This window comes from Heptranchias perlo, chromosome 2 (genome assembly GCF_035084215.1).
Source record: "Heptranchias perlo isolate sHepPer1 chromosome 2, sHepPer1.hap1, whole genome shotgun sequence".
NCBI lineage: Eukaryota > Metazoa > Chordata > Chondrichthyes > Hexanchiformes > Hexanchidae > Heptranchias > Heptranchias perlo.
Genome location: NC_090326.1, coordinates 126,257,240 through 126,283,912, shown reverse-complemented (window position 1 = coordinate 126,283,912; position 26,673 = coordinate 126,257,240). Strand labels below are relative to the sequence as shown.

Genomic DNA, 26,673 nt, shown 5'->3' with positions numbered 1-26,673 from the left:
TTAAATATATTTAGTGACTTGCCTTCCACAGCCTTCTGTGGTAGAGAATTCCACAGGCTCACCACCCTCAGTGAAGGAATTTCTCCTCAACTCTATACTAAATGTTCCACCCCGTATCCTGAGACATTGACCCCTCGTTCTAGACCCCCCAGCCAGGGGAAACATCCTCCCTGCATCCCGTCTGTCTAACCCTGTCAGAATTTTATATGTTTCAATGAGATCCCCTCTCATTCTTCTAAACTCGAGTGAATACAGGCCTAATCTACCCAATCTCTCCTCATATGACAGTCCTGCCATCCCAGGGATCAGTCTGCTGAACCTTCGCTGCACTCCCTCCATGACAAGTATATCCTTTCTTCAGTAAGGAGACCAAAACTGCACACAATACTCCAGGTGTGGTCTCACCAAGGCATCCTTGCTCCTGTACTCAAATCCTCTTGCAATGAAGGCCTACATTTACCTTCCTAACTGCTTGCTACACCTGCATGTTTGCTTTCAATGACTTTTGTACAAGGGCACCCAGGTCCCTTTGTACATCAACATTCCCCAATCTATCACCATTTAAATAATACTCTGCCTTTCTGTTTTTCCTTCCGAAGTGGATAACTTCACATTTATCCACGTTATACTGCATCTGCCATGTATTTGCCCACTCACTCAACTTGTCTAAATCGCCTTGAAGCCTTTTTGCATCCTCCTCACAACTCACGGTCCCATCTAGTTTTGTGTCGTCAGCCAACTTGGAAATATTACATTTGGTTCCCTCATCCAAATCATTGATCTATATTGTGAATAGCTGGGGCCCAAGTACTGATCCCTGCGGTACCCCACTAGTCACTGCCTGCCACCCCAAAAAAGACCCATTTAATTCCTACACTCTGTTTCCTGTCTGTTAACCAATTTTCAATCCATGCCAGTATATTACCCCCAATTCCATGTGCTTTAATTTTGCACACTAAACTCTTGTGGGACTTTATCAAAAGGCCTTCTGAAAATCCAAATAAACTACATCCACTGGTTCTCCCTTATTTACAGTTACATCCTCAAAAAACTCCCCTAGGTTTGTCAAACACAATTTCCCTTTCATAAATCTAAGTTGACTTTGTCTAATCCCATTGATATTTTCTAAGGGTCCTGTTATCACATCCTTCATAATAGACTCTAGCATTTTCCCGACTAGTTTTCTCTCTCCCTCCTTTTTTAAATAGTGGGTTTACATTTGCCACCCTCCAATCTGCAGGAACTGTTCCATAATCTATAGAATTTTGGAAGATGACAACCAATGGATCCATTATTTCCATGGCTACCTCTTTTAGTACTCTGGGATGCAGATCATCAGGCCCTGGGGATTTATCAGCTTTCAGCTCCCATTAATTTCTCCAGGACTAATTTTTTTTTTTACTAATACTAATTTCCTTTAATTCCTCCTTCTCACTAGACCCTTGGTTCCCTAGCATTCTGTGAAGACAGAACCAAAGTATTTGTTTAATTGCTCTGCCATTTCCTTGTTCCCCATTATAAATTCTCCTGTTTCTGACTGTAAGGGACCTACATTTGTCTTCACTAATCTTTTTCTTTTTACATACTTATAGAAGCTTTTACAGTCCACTTTTATGTTCCTTGCAAGTTTACTCGATTTTTCCCCTCTTAATCAATCTCTTGGTCCTTTTTTGCTGAATTCTAAACTGCTCCCAATCCTCAGGCTTGCTGCTTTTTCTGGCAACTTTATATGACTCCTCTTTGGATCTAATACTATCCTTAATTTCTTTTGTTAGCCATGGTTGGGCTGCATTTCCTTTTGTGTTTTTGTGCCAGAAAGGAATCTATAACTGTTGGAATTCATGCATTTGTTCCTTAAATGTTAGCCATTGCCTATCCACCATCATGCCTTTGAATGAAGCTTCCCAATCTATCATAGCCAAATCACTCCTCATACTTTCGTAGTTTCCTTTGTTTAGATTTAGGACCCTAGTTTCGGATTAGACTACTTCACTTTCCATCTTAATGAAGAATTCTATCATATTATGGTCACTCTCCCCTAAAGGACCCTGCACAACAAGATTATTAATTAACCCTTTCTCATTGCACAATACCCAATCTCGGATAGTCTGTTCCCTAGTTGGCTCCTCAACGTAATGGTCTAAAAAACCATCTCGTACACACTCCAGGAATTCATCCTCCACAGTATTATTGCTAATTTGGTTTGGCTAGTCTATATGTAGATTAAAGTCACCCATGATTAATATAGTACCCTTGTTACAGGAATCGCTAATTTCCTGTTTGATCCCATCTCCTACATTACCACTATTGTTTGGAGGCCTATAGACAACTCCCACCAGTGTTTTCTGCCCCTTGGTGCTTCTTAACTCCACCCAGACTGATTCTACATCTTGATTTTCTGAGCTAATATCCTCTCACTATTGCTGATTTCATCCTTTACTAACAACGCCAACCCACCTCCTTTTCCTTCTTGCCTGTCCTTCCTAAATATCGAATACCCTTGGATATTCACCATAATCGCAATTATATCGTATCCGTTTACATCTATTTGCACTGTTAATTTGTCTACCTTATTACGAATGCTTCGTGCATTCAGATACAGTGCCTTTAGATTTGTCTTATCATTTTTAGACATCTTAACATTTTTTGTACTATGGCCCTATTTGTCTTATTACCATTTTTTCTTACCCGGACCCTATTTGTTAGTGCACTCTTGTTTGTACGCTCTGTCCCTTCCTGACACAATCTGGTTATCCTTATCCCAATCACTTTCCTGCACTGCTTCCTTGTCTTTAGCATTCTAAATTTCTCTCCACCGGGACCCTCCCCCCTATTTAGTTTACAGCCCTATCGACCTTCCTAGTTATTCGATTCGCTGGAACTCTGGTTCCAGCATGGTTCAGGTGTAGTCCGTCCCAATGGAACAACTCTCTGTCTCCAGTACAGGTGCCAGTGCCCCATGAATTGAAACCCACTTCTCCCACACCAATCTTTGAGCCACTCATTCATCTCTCTGATCCTATTGAGCCTATGCCAATTTGTTTGTGACTCAGGTAACAATCCAGAGATTACCACCTTTGCGGTTCTGCTTTTTAATTTAGTCTCTAGCTGCTCAAACTCTCAGCAGAACCTTTCTCTTAGTCCTACCTATGTCGTTGGTACCAACGTGGACCACGAGAACTGGATCCTCCCCCTCCCACTTCAAGTTCTTCTCCAGCCCGGAGATGTCCTTAACCCTGGCACTGGGTGGGCAACATAGCCTTTGGGACTCATGCTCCTGGCTGCAGAGAACAGTGTCTATCCCCCTAACCTTAATGTCGCCTACTACAACCACCTTCCTTTATACTCCCCCCACTTGAAAGGCTTCTTGTACCAAGGTGCCGTGGTCAGTTTGCTCATCCTCCCCACAGTCCCCACACTTGTCCACAAGGGTTGCAAGTACCTTGAATCTGTTGGACTAGTGCAGGGACTGAGGCTCCTGCAATACTACCTCCTGGATCCCCACAGCTGCCTCACTCGCAGTCACACCCTTCTGTCCCTGACTACGTGTCAATTCTAAGGTATTTAATCTAAGGGGTGTGGCTGCCTCCTGAAGCAAAAGGTCCAGGTAGCTTTCTCTCTCCCTGATGTCTCGCAATGTCCGCAGCTCAGACTCCAGCTCCTCAACTCGGAGCCGAAGTTCCTTGAGCCGCAGACACTTACTGCAGATGTAGTCGCCCTGGACAAAAATGTCCACAAGCTCCCACATATTGCAGCAGCAACACGCTCCTGTCCTCCCATTATTGTATTTGTTTATTTAATTAATTAGTTTAGTGTGAATTAAATTATTTACCTCGTTTAATTTATTAATTAAATTAAGTTTTGTTTTTTTAAAATTTAGTTATATGCTATATGTTAACTTAAAACTTAGCCCACAGTTACTACCACTTACCTGCCTCACCTGTGACGTCACACTGCAGTTTTCTCCTCTTGTTGCAGGTCTGCTGCTGCTCCTTTTATCCACACTCTCGGGCCTCGCTCTGCTGCTCCTTTTATCCACACTCTCGGGCCTCGCTCTGCTGCTCCTTTTATCCACGCTCTCGGGCCTCGCTCTGCTGCTCCTTTTATCCACGCTCTCGGGCCTCGCTCTGCTGCTCCTTTTATCCACGCTCTCGGGCCTCGCTCTGCTGCTCCTTTTATCCACGCTCTCGGGCCTCTGTCTGCTGCTCCTTTTATCCACGCTCTCGGGCCTCGCTCTGCTGTTCCTTTTATCCACGCTCTCGGGCCTCGGTCTGCTGCTCCTTTTATCCATGCTCTCGGGCCTCGGTCTGCTGCTCCTTTTATCCACGCTCTCGGGCCTCGGTCTGCTGCTGCTCAGGTTCACTGCCACTCTGCAGAGAAAGCTAGGAAAAGCAAGGCAAAGCAAAAGAGCACCTCCTTCCCCCACTTCACCAAACTCCCACACTTACCAAAATTTCCGCGTTTAGCTGTGCGTGTGCGGTCGCCAGCAGTTACTGTCCGATTTGCACATGAATAACGGTGAGCATCGTTAGCCTCAATTATTTTCACAGCAAAATCCAGCCCATTGACACGTAAACACATCTGTGAGAATGTAACAACGTCCACTCAAATCAACCAAACAACCTTCACATTTATAGTTTAGAACAATCTAAAATAATTACATTTGCATCAGAGAAAATTTATAATTTCCTTAGCTTTCATTCAAAACTGCACTTTTCTCAAATTAAGAATTCATGGTACTGTGAACTTCTGTGGGCACTAATGGTAAGGGATCATCATGACCTATGCATGGTGGTTGCATTTTTCAGCAATCAAAAGTAAAGATTGTGGGGGAAAAATTGGATAGGGCCTGTTTTTGGGCGGGAGTAGCACGATCTGCTATTACCCCGCGCCCAATAGTCCCTGCGCAAGCAGGACGAGATTTTCGTCAGGCCTGAGGACTTACCTGCAATCTGCATTGGAAATCAGCATTGAACAAGGATTCCATGCGATTTGCACTTTCGACCAGCAGGGGGAGCTCCAATCTCAAAGGCAGGCTGTCTGTTAGAAATCTCTTAAAGGTAGCTGGTTCCTGTTATTTGCTGAATATAACAGCCTGCTGTCTGCATGGAGTCTGAACAGAGATCAGACATCGCACACGTAAAGCACAGATGCAGGTCTCATCCCTATTTTTACATTCTGATGAGATATGTTAAAACATTGAATAAAGGTTCCGCACCACTAAATCCCACATCCTCCAATCTGCATGCCAGACCTCACCAATCTGCCGATCTGAGACTCCGTGCACCAAGGTTCTCTGCTGATGCACTGGAGGCCTTGGTGGTGCAAGAGGTGGACAGAAGGAGGGACATCTTATATCCACCAGGGTCGGTGGGGGGGGGGGGGGCGGGGAAGCAAGAGGTCGTCCAGACATACACTCAAAAGGTAGTGGGAGGTAGTAGGGGATGAAGTCAATGCCAGGTGCACAGCATCATAAACATGGATGCAGTACAGGAAGTAGTTCAATGCTTTGATAAGCGGTCAAGGTGAGTGAGGTCAACTGTCAAGTGGTGTCTCCTACCAACTACACCATTAGCTGCATCCACTGCTCCACACACCACACCTCATCACCCACATACCAACAAACTCCATCAGTGCTCAACCCTCTCACCCTTACACATTACTACCATTGCAAGCCGCCCACCCACAATTCACAGGCCACACACACTGGCAGCTATTCAACCATGATAGGCACATCACCCAGACACACGTCCGGCTTTCTTGCAGGAGAAGCTGGCACATATCAGGAGGCAGCAAGCGGAGGTGGCATTTAGTCCCTCGAGCCTGTTCCGCCATTCGATCAGATCAGGGTGGACCTGTGACTTAACTCCATATATCTGCCTTAGCCCCATATCCCTCGATACCCTTGGTTCACAGAAATCTATCAATTTCAGATTTAGAATTCACAAGTGAGCTAGCATCAGCTGCCGTTTGCAGGTGAGCGTTCCAAACTTTTCCCACCCTTTGTGTGTAGAAGCATTTCCTAACTTCACTCCTGCACGTCCTGGCTCTAAATGTTAGGCTATGTCCCCATGTCCTAGTATTCAAGTGTAGCAGACCTCCAAATACAGTTACAAATGTCTCAGCAGCCAGAAGCAATAATCCGGCCACTAACCCTGTAAATTCTGCATGGTCCCTTTAAATAGCGCTGGTGGGGGGGGTCCTCCGGCATTCTAAGACATGTTCAGATAATCGTGGCTAAGACTGTGCATTGAGTTGAGCGTTAGACACCATTTTGGGACTTATCACTTTAAATCAGCGTTGCACACTGATTGAAGCCATTTTCTCCCTACTTTACATGATTCCAGTGTTCATTATCTGCGCCTGCGCTAACTCCTATACCATCTTGGATGTCAGAGAGGCTGTGTAGCGCCGAAACAACAGGCAAGATGGCGTTCTTAGGTAACCCTCCAGTGCCATACCCATGTTGCTATCCTTCATGTACCACAAACTCTGCTCCCTTGTCATTGATTCCTTCCTCCTCCAGACATCCCGCAGTCTTCCAGTTTAACCTGCTCTTCTGAGCAAGTGGAAGTGAGATCCGCCGGAAATCAACATGGCCCTTCATTAAATATGCACATCGGATGCCGATGACGTAATCGGGTCCCAGCTTCTACTTTAACCTGAGTGGCTGTCCCAGATGACCCAGAAGAGTCATGGTCAGAAGAGGCCCAACCAGGTCATTTAAAAAAACTTCTTTACTTTCCTCGAGGGTCAGGAGGAGCAGAGGAGAACTTTAGGTCTCCCCTGCCCCAGGCCCCCGATAGCCAGGCTCTCATGAAGCCCATTCATCGCAAACTACCTCAGTGCCGGGGACTGTTCCTTCAGTCCTCACTGGTGGCCTTCTGCCACCCAACATCACACTCCTGCCTGTCAGCCAGCTGCTGCTCGCCCCACCATCCCCCCAACCTCAGTTTCAGGCAGGCAACTGACAGGGGTCATGCAGATGTGGTCCGGGAGTCAAAATCGCATGGGCCTCACACTTTCGAGGCCAGGACTGCTTACCGCCTGCCTGATCCCCACCCTGACTTAAAATCGCAGCTTTTATGTTTAAAAATGATTTTTGACGGTTTAAGTAATTCTTTTAGCTGGCATTTCACCCGTTTTTGGCCCACTTCACAAGGCATTGCCATAAGCAACAATCCATGACCTAAAAATTGGTCCGTGCCTGAAACTGATTTGCAAGAGAGCCAAACAAAATTGGTGCTCTTGCGTCATCAGGACGTGACCCGGCGTGCTGGAGACTCCCGTCGCAACCCCAAAAGACATTGCATCAGTTGCGAAGACAAAGATCGGTCGGTGGGGACACCAGCACCGAATTCACATCGAGTCTGGAGGGGGAAGGAGATCAGGAGGGGGCAAGCAGTGGCCAGCAGAGTCTTTACATTTAAATCACCAAACAGAAAAAAAAAGTTTGTTTCACCCCTGGTTTGAACTCTAACATGGAAATCAGATCTGTAATGGAAAGCATTAGTTATTGGTACCTGTCTTGCTTTCCAAATTGAATAGCCCTTACAGACTGCAACAGTAATACAGCAATGTCCTCTGATTCCCAATAGCCAAAATTTTGTACATTTTGCTGATTTTGATTTTTGTACAGTTCCTACAGATTGGAGGGTGGCAAATGTAACCCCATTTTTTAAAAAAAGAGGGAGAGAAAAAACAGGGAATTACAGACCAGTTAGCCTAACATCAGTAGTGGGGAAAATGCTAGAGTCTATTATAAAAGATGTGATATCAGAACACCTGGAGGGCATTAAAGGGTTTGGACAAAGTCAGCATGGGTTTATGAAAGGGAAATCATGCTTAACAAATCTACTGGAGTTTTTTGAGGCGGTAACTAGTAGAATAGATAGGGGAGAACCAGTGGATGTGGTGTATTTGGATTTTCAGAAGGCTTTTGATAAGGTCCCATACAAGAGGTTAGTGGGCAAAATTAAAGCACATGGGATTGGGGGGAATATACCGGCATGGATTGAGAACTAGTTGACAGACAGGAAACAGAGAGTAGGAATAAACGGGTCTTTTTCCGGGTGGCAGGCAGTGACTAGTGGGGTACCGCAGGGATCAGTGCTTGGGCCCCAGCTATTCACAATATATATCAATGATTTGGATGAGGGAACTGAATGTAACATTTCCAAGTTTGCAGACTACACAAAGCTGGGGTGGAATGTGAGTTGTGAGCAAAGAGGCTCCAATGCAATTTAGACAAGTTGGGTGAGTGGTAAGAACATGGCAGATGCAATATCACGTGGATAAATGTGAGGTTATCCACTTTGGTTGTAAAAACAGAAAGACAGGTCATTATCTGAATGGTGATAGATTGGGAAAAGGGGAGGTGCTACAAGACCTGGGTGTCCTTGTACACCAGTCGCTGAAAGCGAGCATTCAGGTGCAGCAAGCAGTTAGGAAGGCGAATGGTATGTTGGCGTTCATTGCAAGAGGATTTGAGTACAGGAGCAGGGATGTCTTACTGCAGTTGTACAGGGCCTTGGTGAGACCACATCTGGAGTATTGTGTGCGGTTTTGGTCTCCTTATCTGAGGAAGGATGTCCTTGCCATGGAGGGAGTGCAACGAAGGTTTACCAGACTGATTCCTGGGATGGCAGGACTGACGTATGAGGAGAGATTGGGTCGACTAGGCCTATATTCACTAGTCATGATGTGGAGATGCCGGTGATGGACTGGGGTTGACAATTGTAAACAATTTTACAACACCAAGTTATAGTCCAGCAATTTTATTTTAAATTCACAAGCTTTCGGAGATTTTCTCCTTCCTCATTTGCCTGAGGAAGGAGAAAACATTTGCCTGAGGAAGGAGAAAATCTCCGAAAGCTTGTGAATTTAAAATAAAATTGCTGGACTATAACTTGGTGTTGTAAAATTATATTCACTAGAGTTTAGAAGAATGAGAGGTGATCTCATCGAAACATATAAAATTCTAACAGGACTAGACAGACTGGATGCAGGGAGGATGTTCCCGATGGCTGGGGAGTCCAGAACCGGGGTCACAGTCTCAGGATACAGGGTATGCCATTTAGAACCGAGATGAGGAGAAATTTCTTCACTCAGAGGGTTGTGAACCTGTGGAATTCTCTACCACAGGAAGTAGTGGAGGCCAAGAGGGAGATAGATATGTTTCTTAATGCTAAAGGGATCAAGGGATATGGGGAAAAAGCAGGAACAGGGTACTGAGATAGACGATCAGCCATGATCATTTTGAATGGCGGAGCAGGCCCGAAGGGCCGAATGGCCTACTCTTGCTCCTATTTTCTATGTTTCTTTGTTTCTAAATCTATCCACTGAGTTTCCGAGTGCTGATAAATAAACCATCAGTATGCAGTATCAGGTGACTGCGATTTCAAGCAACAAAATACACTTGTCCTTATTCCACCAGCATCTACCAGACATTTTCACAGTCTGCAAGCATGATTAGCTGAACATTAATTTTTGTCTCATTTTTCAAGTGCAATAGCATCCTGGGAGTTGTCAAGAGAGTCAGTCAGACAGAGACTTCAATGCAGAAGAATATGCTTCTTACGGAGTAGTTAGTGCTTCTCACACTGTGATTTTTCTGCACTGAGCTTTACACCACAACTATTTAGATCTTTTAAATGAGATGAAGTGATAAGCTCTGATATACAAATTTGTCATGTAATGGAATATATTTTCTTCATATAACCATATGAAAAAAGTGACGAATGTAAACTGAAAGTCATAAATTTAGTTGGAGGTCAGTTACCAGCCATTCTGCAACAAACTGCTGTATTCAGGACACTGAAGCCCATTGTCAGAAGATACACCAGTTCATACTGTGCAGCATGGACCACCAGCAGCAGAAGCAAAGGTCATTTGGCTTTTACCAGCTGGCCCATTTCCCCAAAGTGCAGAGCATCATTGGCTACATGCATACAGCCATTTGTGCTGCTGCTTGTAATTCTTGCCATACATGAACAGAAATGGTTATTGCTCCAACAATGTTCATATATATGTGTCCACCACCCGAAAATCATGAGGTCAAAAAGCTGAGGCCCTTCCAGCACACTCCCCCCATAACTCTGGATACTCTAAGTCCTGGCTTTATGTCAGGATTTCTGTGAGCCTTGTAAGGCAAATGTGACTCCCAATGCCAGAAATGTCCTCGTCCCCAGCTTTCAGAGGGACCCTACATAGGATTGATGATGAGGGTCCAAGCAGGGATTGTGGCCTGGATCCCTGAAGAAAAATGGTAATTTTTTTATTTAATTGTTAAAACAGCCCCTTATCATTGGGCTGAGGGAAAAACCTACCTCCTAAATATCCACCTGGCTACCAGGTTCCCTCAGACTCTCTGATCTGGAGGGGGGTCCCATCCTGAGGCCTACCGGCAGCTTCTTATTACAGCCCAGACACAGGGAGCAACAACAGGGCGCAACAACAGGAAATTAAGGCGGGAGGTCTCATTACAATCCTTACATTGAACCTGTGTCTCCTGAGGAAGAGTAAAATCTACCCTTATATGTATTATTCATTAATAGGTTTCCAACTGTACTTACCACCATTTGAGAGTTAGGTACTTTCTACACATCTATGGATCTATGGTTGTGATCTACATGCTGCCCAAGTCAAGGAGCCAGAGGTTAGTGTAGAATGAAGTTCCTGAGACTTGGGGAGCCTTCTGACTGGAGTGGTCTCCACTCCTGATGACTCATTAGTCTCAGAAGCTCCTGTGTCTTCAGTTTGAATCATTGGGGTGCTATTGCTTTCAGAGGAATCACTAGAAGCCACTTGAACAGGTCTAGTGCTCCCCCTCGGTCACCAACTTTGCCCTGTTCCTTTGCATAGCTTTGAGGGGTCAGAAGGACATGTTCTGTCCAGCTGCTGTAGCTGTGCAGGTGGCCTCAAATTTGGGCACAAAGATGATCATGAGTTCTTTGCATACTTTGTCTGAGAAAATGTGGTGGGGTGAGGTTGGAGGAGACAGTTGACGTAGAAAAGGAATAGGGAATTGTTTCTTCTCACCGGGATGATCTTGGAATAGTCTAAGTATCTAGCTTTGGAAAGGGGACAATAACATAGCTTAAGATGGTTGAGCCAGATCCAGTGGTGGACAGTAGGTTACTTATTTACTGGGTTCCTGTAAGCTTACCACCCATTTATCTGAGGCTACAGGGATATCTGTCATACTAGGGGAAGTACTGGGGGTGGTAGACCAACTGGGATCTAATAGGGTGTCAAACCAGAGAGGAGATAGTTGTGGAGTAGATCAATGAAAAGTGTCAATGTAATTCTGTTTTTGCTTGGCCAGGACTATCCCTGTGATAAATTAAACACTTTTTGTCGACAATTTAGCTTGGTATTGGCTTCTTTAATACTGGCAAGGTACTTAATCAGTTGAAAACAAACTTCACTCACTGAAGAAAGTTCCAGGTCATTTCGTTGCTTTTCTAACAAACTGTCTGATTATTGTAAGTATCCATTGGAGGAGCCAAGCTATTTAATTCAAATACAAACATTTTGCAAGATTTATTCAAATATGCGTCTGTTTGGCAATTGCTTTTGAACTCAACAGACAGTTACTGAAAATCTGCTTGGTTCTGGTAACCATTTCAAAAATATTTATTTGCTTGTCATTTTCAAGGAGGTGAGGATTCCTCACTTAATTGAAGACACTGGGCTAAATTTTAGGGGCCAATTGCAGGTTTGTTGGGTGGTGGCGGGGGGGGGGGGGGGGGGGGTGGGGGGGGGGAGAGGGAAGGGTTCCGAAAATTGCAGAAATCCCGTTCTGGTTTGGAAGCCAGCTCTAACCCGCCGGCTTCAGAGTTTCTCAGGGACCCACCTGTGTGCACGCGGGCGACCCGAGAACTGAAGTCCTGCTGGCAGTTAAAACTGGGGGGATATCAGTTAAAGAGCCAAATGTAGCTCATTGAGGTATTTAAGGCACTTTGCCTGTGACAGATTAAGTAATTGTAATGATTTTTAAACTTATCTGGGTGGCTTGCCCACCGCTTCTGATTCACTCCTGGTCAAACCAGGCATGAAGGGCCGGATCAGGGAAAGAGAAACTAAATAAATTACATAAAATACCATAGAAGGAAGTTAGAACACAAAATGAACCTACCTTTGCACCCTGCTCTAATGTCCCCCTCTTCACCCCTCCTATGTCCCCATTCCCCCCGATCTTCCAGCCCCCCCCCAATCTTCCCTTCTTCACCCCACCCCTGATCTTCCATTCCAGCGCCGGATGACGTCTCTCTCTCTTTCTCACCCCCCCTCCCTCACGTTGCAGCTCCTGACGGCAGCCAGCCTGTCAATCAGGCTGACTGCCGAGTGTGAAACCCGGAGAGGACGTTAATCATCAGCAATCAACATGCAATCGTGTCGGAAATGGTAAGCTTTGTTCATGCAGGTTTGCCACGCGCACCTTCACCCCCGACCCCCACAAGCTGCCAACCTGCCACCATTGCAAAATCGACCCCACTGGGTGAAATTTTCTGAGACTCCCATGGCACCAACAGAAAAGCATGGGTGTGTTGCTCATGGTTTTCCATGCCCAGAAAACTGCAGTCAGTGCACCCAATGTTCTTTGATAAATTGCCCATTATGCATGAGGGCTCACTGCGAAGTGTAGGATCTTGGAAAATCTCTCACCATCTGTCAGGAACCTCTGAAGAGATTAGTTGGACTAGCAAGCTTCTGTAGAGCGAAAAAATTAATTACAGTAGAAGTTGCAAAATATATATTATTTTATACTTACAATGAGGAGCTAGCTAAGTTTAACAACTACTGTAAGAATATACATTGTTGCTGTTGCTATTCACTCATTCTATTACTATTTAATAAATTTGTTTGACAGCTAAAGACTAAAAGTTTAGTGTAATGTTATTCTGCCACGTTCCAAGGAGGAGACTAAGAGGATCATGTGAAGGAATTTTAATTCATTTGCTGGGTAAATTTTATCTACATACCAGGGGAAGTGTAAACACTCAAGTACATAGAGAGCTGGGGCTGACATACAAGACCAGTCTGAAACACAAGCCAAAATTATCTAGAGTATAAAGATAAAAGAAACCCAAAACTAGAACAATCCCTGACTTTAGATATATTTGGAAATTAATGAAGTGTGAAGGATTCTCAGTCCAATTTTGTGACGTAACAATCACTGCACCTCAGAAAAAAAGTAATTAAGTGTGAACCGCCTTGAGATGTTTTTACATTAAAAGCACTATATAAATACAAGTATATTATAAAAGTGTCAACTGTTACAAATATCTAAATATCAAATGGCTACAAGCATTACAAAAACATTTAAATGTAAACATTAGGAAATGCATCTATTCTCACCTTGTCTATATATATCTTAGAGTTCTACTATCAGGCTGTCTGCACTGGCTTACCAACTGCACCAATACTCCATGTACGACACCTCCCATCACCCACCCACCAACAAACACTGCCGTTCATGCGCAATGCTGCATCTCATCCGCACATAATACCACACTTGCAGGCCACACAACCACCACTCAAGTCACACAAACTGGCAGCTATTCAACCATGACAGGCACATCACCCACACACCTTGCAGGACACTCACTGACACACTGTCCTCTGTCCTCTGTCTTGCAAAAGGTGGCGGCGTAGAACACCTGCCAGCCGGAGGCTCGATGGGCACGTCTACACGTCCTCACCCCTCTAGAGGAGACAGTGCTGCGGATTAACGTGCCGTGCCAGAGGTCCCGATCAAGGGGGTTTCCGCATGTCTAATGATCCTTCTCCTTTTCCACATGTCCCTCCTCCCATAATCTTTTCTGACTCACGTCCTGCACGTGCTGCCAGCACACACCTCTTACTTGCTCCTCTCCCCACTCCACTCTCAACCTGTTTCCCTTTGTCATTACAGATACCCAAGAACACGTGGCGGCACCCAAGGTGGAGGAGGAGGAGGAGGAGGACACTGAAGCTACACCGTCACTCGATCTGACACTTGCTTCCACCAGCTCAGAGACTGACACTGCGCGTCCTTTAGAGGTTAGGTTAGAGGAGGGATCGGCACACGGTGAGACACCAAGCACAAGTACGCAGGAGCCGGGGCGGTGGGAACAGATACCATAGGAGCCAACTCGCCCGAGGGCAAGGTTGCTCACTAGTTCTGCTGCAGAGGAGTCAGATGAGGACTTCGATGGGCCAGGCTACAGAAGACAGCTGATGGGCGTACACCAACAAATGCTGGGGCACTGGAAAGCCTGTGCATAATGAGAAGGGGCACGGAGGAGTCCAGCTCCAACTTGGCGCAGGGCTTTGCGCAGAGCTTGGAGCTCAACATGGAACGGGTGGTCACCTCCATCAGTGCACCTGTGGAACCCACCATGATGGAGCGTCTGATGACTGATGTCACAGCATCCATTGCAGCACAAACATCTGCCATCCAAGGTCTGACTACTGCATTTGCAGCTCTGGGGACTACTGTTCCCCCACTCAGCCTCCTCCTCCGCAGCCTCCTCTAGCTTTGGCTAAGGCTCAGGATCTTCTGCAGTCATTGGTGGCAAGGCTGGTCCCTCATGTTGGCGAGGTTGTGCAGCATGCAGCAGACCACCACGAGTCTGCAGGGCTCCTCCACACCGGTCTAGGCAGTGAAAGCGTTGTTTGAGGAGGCCAATGGTGTGCTCCACGATGTTGCATGTGGCAGCATGGCTCTCATTATAGGCCTGCTGTGCACAAGTGCATGGATTCCTGACTGGTGTCATGAGCCACGTCGTGAGGGGAAAGCCCTTGTCGCCCAGTAGCCAGCCTTTGACTTGCCGAGTCGGAAGAAAGATAGCTGGCACGTTGGACTGCCGCATGACGAAGGTGTCGTGACTGCTCCCAGGGTAGCGGGCATCGACCGCCAAGATGCGATGCATGTGGTCGCACACCAGCTGCACGTTGAGGGAGTGGAAGCCCTTTCGGTTGACGAAGACAGCAGAGTTGATGTGCGGGGCACGCAGGGCAATATGTGTGCAGTCAACGGCACCCTGCACCTTGGGGAAGCTAGCAATGCAGGCAAACCCCCGTGGTCGCTCGTTCTAATTGTCTCTGACTAGAGGGATGAGCTTGTTCCTCATTTGGTACAGTGCGTGTGTGACCTCAGTTATGCAACAGTGCACTGCATACTGCGAGATGTTGCACATGTCGCCAGCAGAGGCCTGAAATACTCCTGAGCCATAGAAATTCAGTGCCACGGTGACCTCCACAGCCACAGGCAATGCTGTCCTCGCCCTGCTCTGAGGCTGCAGTTGTGGCCACACCAGTTGACAGATCTCAGTGACGGCTTCCTTGGTGAACCTCAGGTGTCGGATGCAATCCTCCTTGGTCATGTTGAAGTAAGAGAATTGATCCCTGAAGGCCCTCATTGGGTAGGCCCTCCTTCTCAGTGCCCTGCGCCTCCTCGTCCTCAGTCTCCTCGCAGCTTGACCAACGGGAGCCCTAGCAGACCGCCCATGGTTGGCAGGAATGTTGTTCCACCAGGGTTGTAACTTTCTGACCCATAAGGCAGTACCTGCCAAAGCACTCTCAAAAGTAATGTAGGAACTCTCAATAAGAATAGGGAGCTTTAAAAAACACTTGCTATTCCTCCAGCAGCCAGAAGCAATAATTCAGCAACTAACTTGCAACACCTGCATGGCCCTTTAAATTGCACTGGTGGAGGGGTCCTTCAGGCACTGTAAGAAAAGTTTAGATAATCGGGGATAAGACTGTGCGTTGAGTTGAGCATTAAGGTCCAAAATTGTGTGTATCACTTTAAATCAGCATTGTACATTGATTGCAGCCATTTTCTCCCTACTTTACATGCTTCCAGCGTTTGGGATTAGAGCATACGCTAACTCTTATACCAAGATGGCGTCTGGCGCACGTCACGCAGGAAACATGCGTGCACATCCAAGACGCCATCTTGGATGTCAGAGGGGCCGTGTAGCACTGAAACAATGGGCGCTACACGGCCCAATTTAGCGCCCATTCTCTCTCCACAGATGCTGCCCGACCTGCTCGGTGTTTTCCATCTTTTTCTGTTTCTATTTCAGATTTCCAGCATCCACAATATTTTGCTTTTGTTCAACTAATAATGCTCATTTTGTGCCTCTTAAGTGGCTAAGCAGTTACGTGACTTGTCAAGCATTGGGCAAGGCCATTAATTTAGCTGTGCAGAGTAGTAAACTGGGAACAGCAATGAATTTTAAACAGCTTTCAGCATATCTACATCTCCACATTTGAAGAATCAACGACTAACATGAAAACACAGATAATTCTTCTTATCTCAGCATCATCTCTACAGGCTGTATGTATTTCATATCATGATCCATACCGCAATCTCCATGCTAATTCCAAAAGAAATAGTCCTAGGATGCCCTTGTCAAGGATGATAAATAGGTTCCAAGTTTCTTCACTGAAATTGGTGAAAAAATGCTGAAATCTGGGTGGGCGAGGGTGGAAATATATTTTTTCTCTGTTTGCTATTGCTAGCAAAAAAGCTGGGGGAAAAAAACACGAATCTTGGCTTTATAGTTCCATCTACTTGTTTTGCTATAATTAGCAAACAGTTGAAAATATAGCTCTAACTCTCATTCTTTGCTTTAAGAGAAAGAAGCTGAGTTCAAGCAGTTTGTTTGCATTGGTGACAGGCTGCACTGAGGCACTACAATTATGCAGTACATTGGCATTGTGCCATGGAACGGTGGATAGCAGGTTCACAATTATGCCCTCACACAATGCTGAGTTATCAATCTCAGCCATACCAGAATGGGGAGGAACAGAAAAGCTAACCTGGTTATCACTGAGCCATTCTCATGCACCTCCTAGCAGGTGGTTTCGCAGGAGCTCACTTGCTCCCTGAACTACAGATACTATGGGGTGTTGTATTAAAATCCTAGAATGTACAGCATGAAGATAATATTACATAAAATGACCTTACCACTTTGAGTGTTCTCCTTAGCAGTAAATTTACGAACAATCTGAACATACTCCTTAGTGGTTGCAACAATCAAGATCTTCCAATTGATTAACATAAAAATATGGAAACTGAATGGTAACTGAAGAACTGCACAAATATTAAGTCCTTATCTATTCTGAAAACACTTAAGTGCGTGATTCATGAACTTTAGGTAATTGTCCAGTTTTAATGCTGAACAAACCAAACACATCACATCTACAATCAATTTTGGAATGTACTATTTTAGTTTTTGATAAAAGAACATTGCTTTGGAAGAAGGGGAATGAGCACTGGATGTTGATACAAAGACAAAGCTGAGCCATATTGCTGTGCGTTGATATCTCACGATGAGTAACTAGCACCAAACAAGGTCGTCTAGCATTGCTGTTAGAACAGGAAGCTTGTTCTTTACAAACTAACAGACAGGTTCGCACAATGCTTCGGGGATAGAATCAAAGTCAGATTTTTTTATGTTGTTGAGAAAAAGTCTGCATGAATCCATAACAGCAGATTGTATGGGGTCTAATTTGGTTATGGCCTGTTTTCGGGTGCTCGCACACCAGCTGGGAGGCCCGAGGCCAGCCCAAAATTGTTCCTCAGTCCTTATTACCATTATTTGGGGGGAGCTGCTGGTACCTGCCTCACCTCCACAGGCAGGTCACCCCTTTTCTAAAGATGAATGACTGGTTGCTTGTTTCGCGGCAGAAACCCAAATGCAAGTCCCAGAAGGGGGTTGGTGCGGCAACGAGGGTGGGGCGATCGCAAGTGCTGTAGAGTCAGGGGAGCATTTCTGCTCCTCCTGGCTACATAACAATGAATTGAGTTTTTTTTTAAATGAAATGAACTTACCTTTCATTGGCAGCTGTAGAAGCTGAAGAAGAATCCTGGCCTAGAAATTGGATCGAGCCCAATTTAGGTCTCTGTGACACTGATGACTTGGGAACTTCCAGGAACACTTTGCCCTCAACCCTGCCCCCTCTGGCACAGTGCCCTTGGAAGAGGCAGATGGAGATTTGTCCGTTTACCCTGTGGTAACCCCTACATGACCCATGCTGATGTTGATTCACAACCATACTTTCCCCAAGATGCTGCATCCAGAGATGCAGGTGGAAACCACCTCTTTTGGTGTGTTTTGGGCCTTCAGAAGGCAGCAGTGCATCATTGTGTAGCAATTCCATGTTAGAAAATGAACAATACTTTACATTGAAAGTGCTTTTTCTACAACATTGCTCCCATTTAAGTATCTCCTGCTGTTTTTCTTCAGATTGATTGTTGAGCAAAAGATTAAATGGCCTGTGGCACAAAAGATTTTCAAACTGACAATTTTCTCTGCAATAACAAATTCCAGGTTCAAGCATAACGTTGATTTGTGTGTAATATATCTTAGCAAACTAGTCATGTGCCTAGCATTATTCAACTACAGTACCTTTTGTCACTGAAGATTAATGTCTTCTGAAATATTTCATTGGCTACCCTGTTAAAAAAAAGTTAGGACTCAGATTTTGGGATCTAGTGTTTTAGGTGATTTACTAGAATAATACAGGACAATTAAAAGTATATAATCAATCAAAATTAAAGCAATAGAATGTGAAAATGCAACAGCCCTACCCGCCGGTGTCTGGATGAAATGGTCCAAGCCAGGATTCAAATTAAAATGGCTGTTTGTTCTTATCCAGTCATAACTATCTCTATATACAACAACAACTTGCAAGTATATAGCACCTTTAATGTAGTAAAAAGGTCTCAAGGCGCTTCACAGGAGTGTTATCAGACAAGAATTGACACCGAGTCACAAAAAGACATTAGGACAGGTGAGCAAGAAAGAGTAGGTTTTAAGGAAGCTTAAAGGAGGAGAGAGAGGTAGAGAGGTAAAGAGGTTTAGGGCGGGAATTCCAGAGCTTAGGGCCTAGGCAGCTGAAAGCCCGGCCGCCAATGGTGGAACGATGAAAATCGGGAATGCCCAAGAGGCCAGAATTTAAATATACATTCACCTACACTGATCAGTTTCAAAGTCACAGCTACTGGTGTACAGACACATTACACTTCTTATGCTGACATCCATCAACAGCATGGTAGGAACCTGTGACTGGATCCAACTGCCCACAAAACACAATCTAAAATTCACAAGAAAAGTATAGCGCTGAAATTGACATTTAACGGTGCACTTGCAATACAGGTTTAGCTTTGGTGCAAATCGGTTTCGAATTCGCAATGATGCTAAACTTTTGACTTTAGCCGATAGTGTATTACAGGCGCCATAGGATCAGCCGCCTGTTATACAACCTGCCCAATTTTCATTTTCATTGAAGTCGGGAGCGATACGTAACACACTGCTTATCCGATTATTGCCCGTTTTACCCTATTGCCCAAAGTCCAAATTACCCCCATAATGTGCAAGTTGCATGTTAAGGAGCAAAGTGGAGTGTGAATCCCTCCTCCAGGGAGACTCACGCCACTTCACTCCTGCATCACATATGACCCTGAGATCAGGTTTAGGCTGCAATTAAACTATAACTGCAGTGTTGCTGCAAAACAAAATAGTTTCACATTAGAATTGTAGTGTAAATGTATCCTTAGTTACTTTGCAACTAATCAACCTCATTTATCATCAAGAACCCACTGGAGATATTTCTGATGCAAGAATATTATCACAATAACTACCGATAAAAGTGGATAAAGGTGATTTTTTTTCTCCCATTTTCCTCCCTCTGGTCTCACCCCAAGAGGGATCAATTGTCTGCTATGCTGCTCTGATCCAACCATTAAAAAGGGGCATGAGAATGGACTCGGGATGACTTCTCTCCGAGTTGTCATCTGCTTCATGTGGTGAAATAGTAGCCTCTGCTCAACCCGTCTCCGCAGTAATGTAGCTCAGACTGGGAACGCAGCAGAGTGGGAGCTATGCATTGATCCTCCAACACACTGCATCACCATAACATGAAATAGCAGTGAGAAAAGACAATTAAAATGAAAGATGACGACCCATAGTATTTCAGATACCCATAATGTTCATATAAATATAGTTAAATGTGATTCTGTAATGAGTTACCAATTGATTTTTGAATATGAATATATGCACATTGATTTGTTTGGATAATTTCATTTCACGTATTTAATTATTACGAAGATCACACAATGGATAGAACATCCGTCAGGTTATGTAAAGGATTGGCGATTTGTTCTGCTAGGTTACCACCCACACAAAGATGAAAACCTACCTCTATAGTTCCCAAAAAAATCAGTCATTGAATGATGCACAACCCTGCAGACAGACATAGGAAGCACTTCCAAAACAGGTACAGCTCTGTCAGGGACTGTGATGGTAACAGCTATGTTGACCTTTGATACAGCAGACTCATTTACAAGCAACCATGGGAACTTTCTGCCACATCTCCCGAACTTCAACGTACACTTGCATCATGTAGGTCACTGATGCAATCATTGGCCAGGATAATTATTTGAAGAGTACAGAGATGGCTGCTGGGGGTCAAGGATGTATACTGCAGGTGTGGCTGATAACACCACTGAGAAACCCAACAGGACCTGAGGGAAGATACACTGTAGAGCGTGCTTCCATCAATGTCTTCATTGAACTCACTATAGCTAGGCATTCAGAAGCGCAGACAGATCGGGGGAGTGCTACAGTATGGCCCAGCCAAGCTTCAAAGATTATTATAGCCCGCTGTAACCTGCACAGTTTTGCTCTTCAAAGGGGAGCAGTCGTGTAGCAGGCAACAGAAAACAGTAACAGCAATCAGAGACAAAAGATGTCTCTAATGTCCTTTAAGGAAGGAAACCTGCCATCCTTACCCAGTCTGGCCTATATGTGACTCCAGACCCATAGCAATGTGGTTGATTTTTAAATCGCCCTGTGAAATGGCCTAACAAGCCACTCAGTTGTACAATCTCGCTACAAAAAGTCATAAGAATAAAACCAGATGGATCATCCAGCATCGGACCACTAGGCACCGGACACGACAAAGGCAAACCAAGCCCAGTCGACCCTGCAACGTTCTCCTCTCCAACATCTGGGGACTTGTGCCAAAATTGGAAGAGCTGTCCCACAGACTAGGCAAGCAACAGCCTGACATAGCCATACTCACAGAATCATACCTTCCAGCCAACGTCCCAGACTCTTCCATCACCATCCCTGGGTATGTCCTGTCCCACTGGCAGGACAGACCCACCAGAGGTGGCGGTACAGTGATATACAGTCAGGAGGGAGTGGCCCTGGGAGTCCTCAACATTGACTCTGGACCCCATGAAATCTCATGGCTTCAGATCAAACATGGGCAAGGAAACCTCCTGCTGATTACTACCTACCGCCCTCCCTCAGCTGATGAATCAGTCCTCCTCCATGTTGAGCATCACTCAGTGCTCAACTTGGAGGAAGCACTGAGGGTAGCAAGGGCACAGAATGTACTCTGGGTGGGGGACTTCAATGTCCATCACCAAGAATGGCTCGGTAGCACCACTACTGACTGAGCTGGCCGAGTCCTGAAGGAAGTGGCTGCCAGACTGAGCCTGCGACATGTGGTGAGTGAACCAACACAAGGGAAAAACCTACTTGACCTCGTCCTCACCAATCTAACTGTCGCAGATGCATTTGTCCATGACAGCAATGATAGGAGTGACCACCTCACAGTCCTTGTGGAGACAAAGTCCCGTCTTCACACTGAGGACACCATCCAATGTGTTGTGTGGCACTACCACCGTGCTAAATGGGATAGATTCAGAACAGATCTAGCAGCTCAAATCTGGGCATCCATGAGGCACTGTGAGCCATCAGCAGCAGCAGAATTGTATTCCAGCACAATCTGTAACCTCATGGCCTGGCATTTTCCTCACTCTACCATTACCAACAAACCACGGGATCAACCATGGTTCAATGAGGAGTGTAGAAGGGCATGCTAGGAACAGCACCATGCGTACCTAAAAATGAGGTGCCTGGTGAAGCTAAAACACAGGACTATATGCATGCTAAATGGCGGAAGCAGCATGCTATAGACAGAGCTAAGCTATTCCACAACCAACTGGTCAGATCAAAGTTCTGCAGTCCTGCCACATCCAGTCGTGAATGGTGGTGGACAATTAAATAACTAATGGGAGGAAGAGGTTCCATGAACATCCCCATCCTCAATGATGGCAAAGTCCAGCACGTGAGTGTAAACAAGGCTGAAGCATTTGCAACCATCTTCAGCCAGAAGTGCCGAGTGGATGATCCATCTCGGCCTCCTCCCGATATCCCCACCATCACAGAAGCCAGTCTTCAGCCAATTTGAGTCACTCCACGTGATATCAAAATATAGCTGAGTGCACTGGATACAACAAAGGCTATGGGCCCCGACAACATCCTGGCTGTAATGCTGAAGACTTGTGCTCCAGAACTAGCCACACCTCTAGCCAAACTGTTCCAGTACAGCTACAACACTGGCATATACCCGACAAAATGGAAAATTGCCCAGGTATGTCCTGTCCACAAAAGCAGGACAAATCCAATCCGGCCAATTACCGCCCCATCAGTCCACTCTCAATCAGTCGTCAACAATGCTATCCAGCGGCACTTACTCACCAATAACCTGCTCATCGATGCTCAGTTTAGGTTCCGCCAGGACCACTCGGCTCCAGACCTCATTACAGCCTTGGTCCAGGTGAGGTGAGAGTGACTGCCCTTGACATCAAGGCAGCATTTGACCAAGTGTGGCACCAAAGAGCCCTAGTAAAATTGAAGTCAATGGGAATCAGGGGGAAAACTCTCCAGTGGCTGGTGTCATACCTAGCACAAAGGAAGATGGTCATGGTTGTTGGAGGCCAATCATCTCAGCCCCAGGACATTGCTGCAGGAGTTCCGCAGGGCAGTGTCCTTGGCCCAACCATCTTCAGCTGCTTCATCAATGACCTTCCCTCCATCATAAGGTCAGAAATGGGGATGTTCGCTGCTAATTGCACAGTGTTCAGTTCCATTCGCAACCCCTCAGATAATGAAGCAGTCCGTGCCCATATGCAGCATGACCTGGACAACATCCAGGCTTGGGCTGATAAGTGGCAAGTAACATTCACACCAGACAAGTGCCAGGCAATAACCATCTCCAACAAGAGAGAGTCTAACCATCTCCCCTTGACATTCAATGGCATTACCATCGCCAAATCTTCCATCAACAACACCCTGGGGGTTACCATTGACTAGAAACTTAGCCAAAAATACTGTGTCTACAAGAGCAGGTCAGAGGCTGGGTATTCTGCAGCGAGTGACTCACCTGACTCCCCAAAGTCGAGGCACAGAATATAAGAGCAGGGAGGTTATGCTGGAACTGTATAAAACATTGGTTAGGCCACAGCTTGAGTACTGCGTACAGTTCTGGTCACCACATTACAGGAAAGATGTGATTGCATTAGAGAGGGTACTGAATAGATTTACAATGATGTTGCCAGGGCTGGAGAATTTTAGCTATGAGAAAAGATTGAATAGGCTGGGTTGTTTTCTTAGGAACAAAAGAGGCTGAGGGGAGATTTAATTGAGGTATATAAAATGATGACAGGACTAGATAGAATGAATATGGAGGACCTATTTCCCTTGGCAGAGACGTCAGTGACCAGGGGGCATAGATTCAAAGTAATTGGTAGAAGGATTAGAGGGGAGCTGAGGAGAATTATTTTCACCCAGAGGGTGGTGGGGGTCTGGAACTCACTGCCTGAAAGGGTGGTAGAGGCAGAAACCCTCAACTCATTTAAAAGTACTTGGATGTGCACTTGAAGTGCTGTAACCTACAGGGCTATGGACCAAGTGCTGGAAAGTGGGATTAAGCTGGATAGCTCTTTTTTGGCCGGCACGGACATGATGGGCCAAATGGCCTCCTTCTATGCCGTTATTTTCTATGATTCTACTCCTAAATTGCCTAGCTCTAATTTTATGTCATCTTGTTCTGGATTCCTCCACCAGAGGGAATAGTTTCTCTGAATCTACCCTAGCAAATCCCTCATTCGATTAGATCACTCTTGTACCTTCTAAACTCAAGGGAATACAAACCAAGTTTATGCAACCTGTCCTGATAATTTCATCCTTTAAACCCTGGTATAATTACGGTGAATCTGCACTGTACCCTCTCCAAGGCCAATATATCCTTCCTGTGTTTTGGTGCCCAAAACTGAATGCAGTACTTCAGATGGGATCTGATAAGGCTCTGTACAATGAAGCATCACTTCCTTACTTTTCAATTCCAATCCTCGAGATAAAGGCCAACATTCCATTAGCCTTTTTGTACATGTGCATTAGCTTTTAGTGATTTGGGTACATGGACATCTAAATCCCTTTGCTCCTCTACAGCTTAGTCTATTAAAAGAAATTCCAAATTTGTCTTTCTCAGATCCAAAGTGGCTGACCTCATACTTCCCCATACTGAACTCCATCTTCCATAGTTTTCCCCACTCACTTAGTCTGTCTATGTCCCTTTCTGCTCCATTCTGTGCAAACTTGGATATACAACTCTTCCACGTCATTAATACATGTAGTTAAATATAATGTCACATCCCGCCAATCAGAGAACAAACCCTTTATCCTTACTCTGTCTCCTACCTCCCAACCGGTGGTTATTCCAATGATCTTGCCCAATGATACCCTCCAGCACTGACCTTGCCAGATGGACATCTCATTTTCATGGGGCCAGTGAATACCCATGAACTACAGGTGTAGCTGTTGCCCGCCTGCCCAATGCAGCATTTGCCTACCATCATAGAGGGTGTGTTCAGGCCTCTTTTCCCCTCCCCCCCTACCCTGAAGACAACTTGGAGCTCCCCAAACTACCCCAGTGGGGCCCACTCTAGAGGCCAGTATGCCTCCTTTCCCTCAGCGTATGGCCCCACATTAAAATGGGCAGAGAAAGCTTGGACTGGCAAGTGTAATTTCTCCAACACTGCATCTATTGCAGCTTTTTGCACTTCCCTGATAAAACCAAGGACACTGCCCTTTCATGTGAATTATTTCAGTAACCAGTATAGTACACCAGTCAATACCTTCCTCCTGAAAATTTATAGAACATCACACAAGCACAATAAATTTTGACGATAATCTTACCCGAGAGGATAAGCCATAGCCAGTAACTGACTGCAATGGCATTTTACAGCTATTTGCCTTCCTCTTGTGGAAAAACTGTATTCATGATTCCCATCTCTGGAATATATTCTGTTGTAATTTGCTGTCTGGTCACCTCCACTATCTTGGTTTTCAAAAACTAGATTTTCAGATACAAAACCACTAGAAAAGAATAAATGATCTCAGCCAGGCAGGATTAGTATCTTCTCCCATACTCCATGAACACCCAAATAGAAAATGTTGGACAATCATAAAAACAGTGATTAAAAACAAAAATTGTCAAATCAGGAAATCAGAAACAAAGAAAAAATGCTGAATTGGGTTTCACTTTGTATCCAGAATTGACTCAGTGGCAGGAAGCAGAGGGTAATGGTCGGCGGGTGTTTTTGCGATTGGAAGGCTGTTTCCAGTGGGGTGCCGCAGGGGTCCTTTGCTTTTTGTGGTATACATTAATGATTTGGACTTAAACATAGGAGGTATGATTAAGAAATTTGCGGTTGACACAAAGATAGGCCGTGTGGTTGATAGTGAGGAGGAAAGCTATAGACTGCAGGAAAATATTAATGGACTGGTCAGATGGGCAGAAAAGTGGCAAATGGAGTTCAATCCAGAGAAGTGTGAGGTAATGCATTTGGGGAGAGCAAACAAGGCAAGGGAATACATAATAAATGGGAGGATACTGAGAGGTGTAGAGGAAGTGAAGGACATTGGAGTGCATGTCCACAGATCCCTGAAGGTAGCAGGACAGGTAGATAAGGTGGTTAAGAAGGCATAGGAAATGCTTTCCTTTATTAGCCGAGGCATAGAATATAAAAGCAGGGATGTTATGCTGGAACTGTATAAAACATTAGTTAGGCCACAGCTTGAGTACTGCATACAGTTCTGGTCACCACATTACAGGAAAGATGTGATTGCACTAGAGAGGGTACAGAGGAGATTTACAAGGATGTTGCCAGGACTGGAGAATTTTAGCTATGATGAGATTGGATAGGCTGAGGTTGTTTTCCTTGGAACAGAGGCAGCTGAGGGGGTCACCCAAATTATGAGGGGCCTGGATAGGAAGGGCCTATTTCCCTTAGCGGAGGGGTCAATAACCAGGGGGCATAGATTTAAAGTGATTGGTAGAAGAATTAGAGCAGAAATTAGGAAAACAATTTTCACCCAGAGGGTGGTGAGGGTCTGGAACTCACTGTCTGAGAGGGTGGTAAAGGCAGAAACCCTCAACTCATTTAAAAAATACCCGGATGTGCACTTGAAGAGCCGTGACCTGCAGGGCTACGGACCAAATGCGGGAAGGTGGGATTAGACTGGATGGCTCGTTTCTCAGCTGCCGCAGACACGATGGGCCAAATGGCCTCCTTCTGTGCTGTAAATTTTCTATGATTCTATGATTCTAAAGGGTTCACACAGAAAAAGTTAATCTGTCTTTTTCTCTTTGGTGGAACCATTGTCTTTGCAGCATTTTCGGATGTTCTTAAAAAAAATTGTTGACAACTTCTCCAGTGTTATTAAGCGTTCAGGACTCATCACAACCCAAAATAAAAACAGTACACAGTACTCCAGGTGTGGTCTCACCAAAGCCCTACATAAATTGCAGCAAGAC

General features: G+C 45.2%; 1 long non-coding RNA gene across 1 annotated transcript in view; it reads right to left on the bottom strand.

The window, feature by feature from the left end:
• LOC137343326 (uncharacterized) overlaps positions 1-4,389 on the bottom strand; it is a 44,375-nt gene extending 39,986 nt beyond the window's left edge. Inside the window, exon 1 of the long non-coding RNA XR_010967816.1 lies at positions 3,932-4,389. This is a non-coding gene — a long non-coding RNA (uncharacterized lncRNA). The remainder of the gene's footprint in view (positions 1-3,931) is intronic.
• Between the last annotated feature and the right edge of the window lie 22,284 nt (positions 4,390-26,673).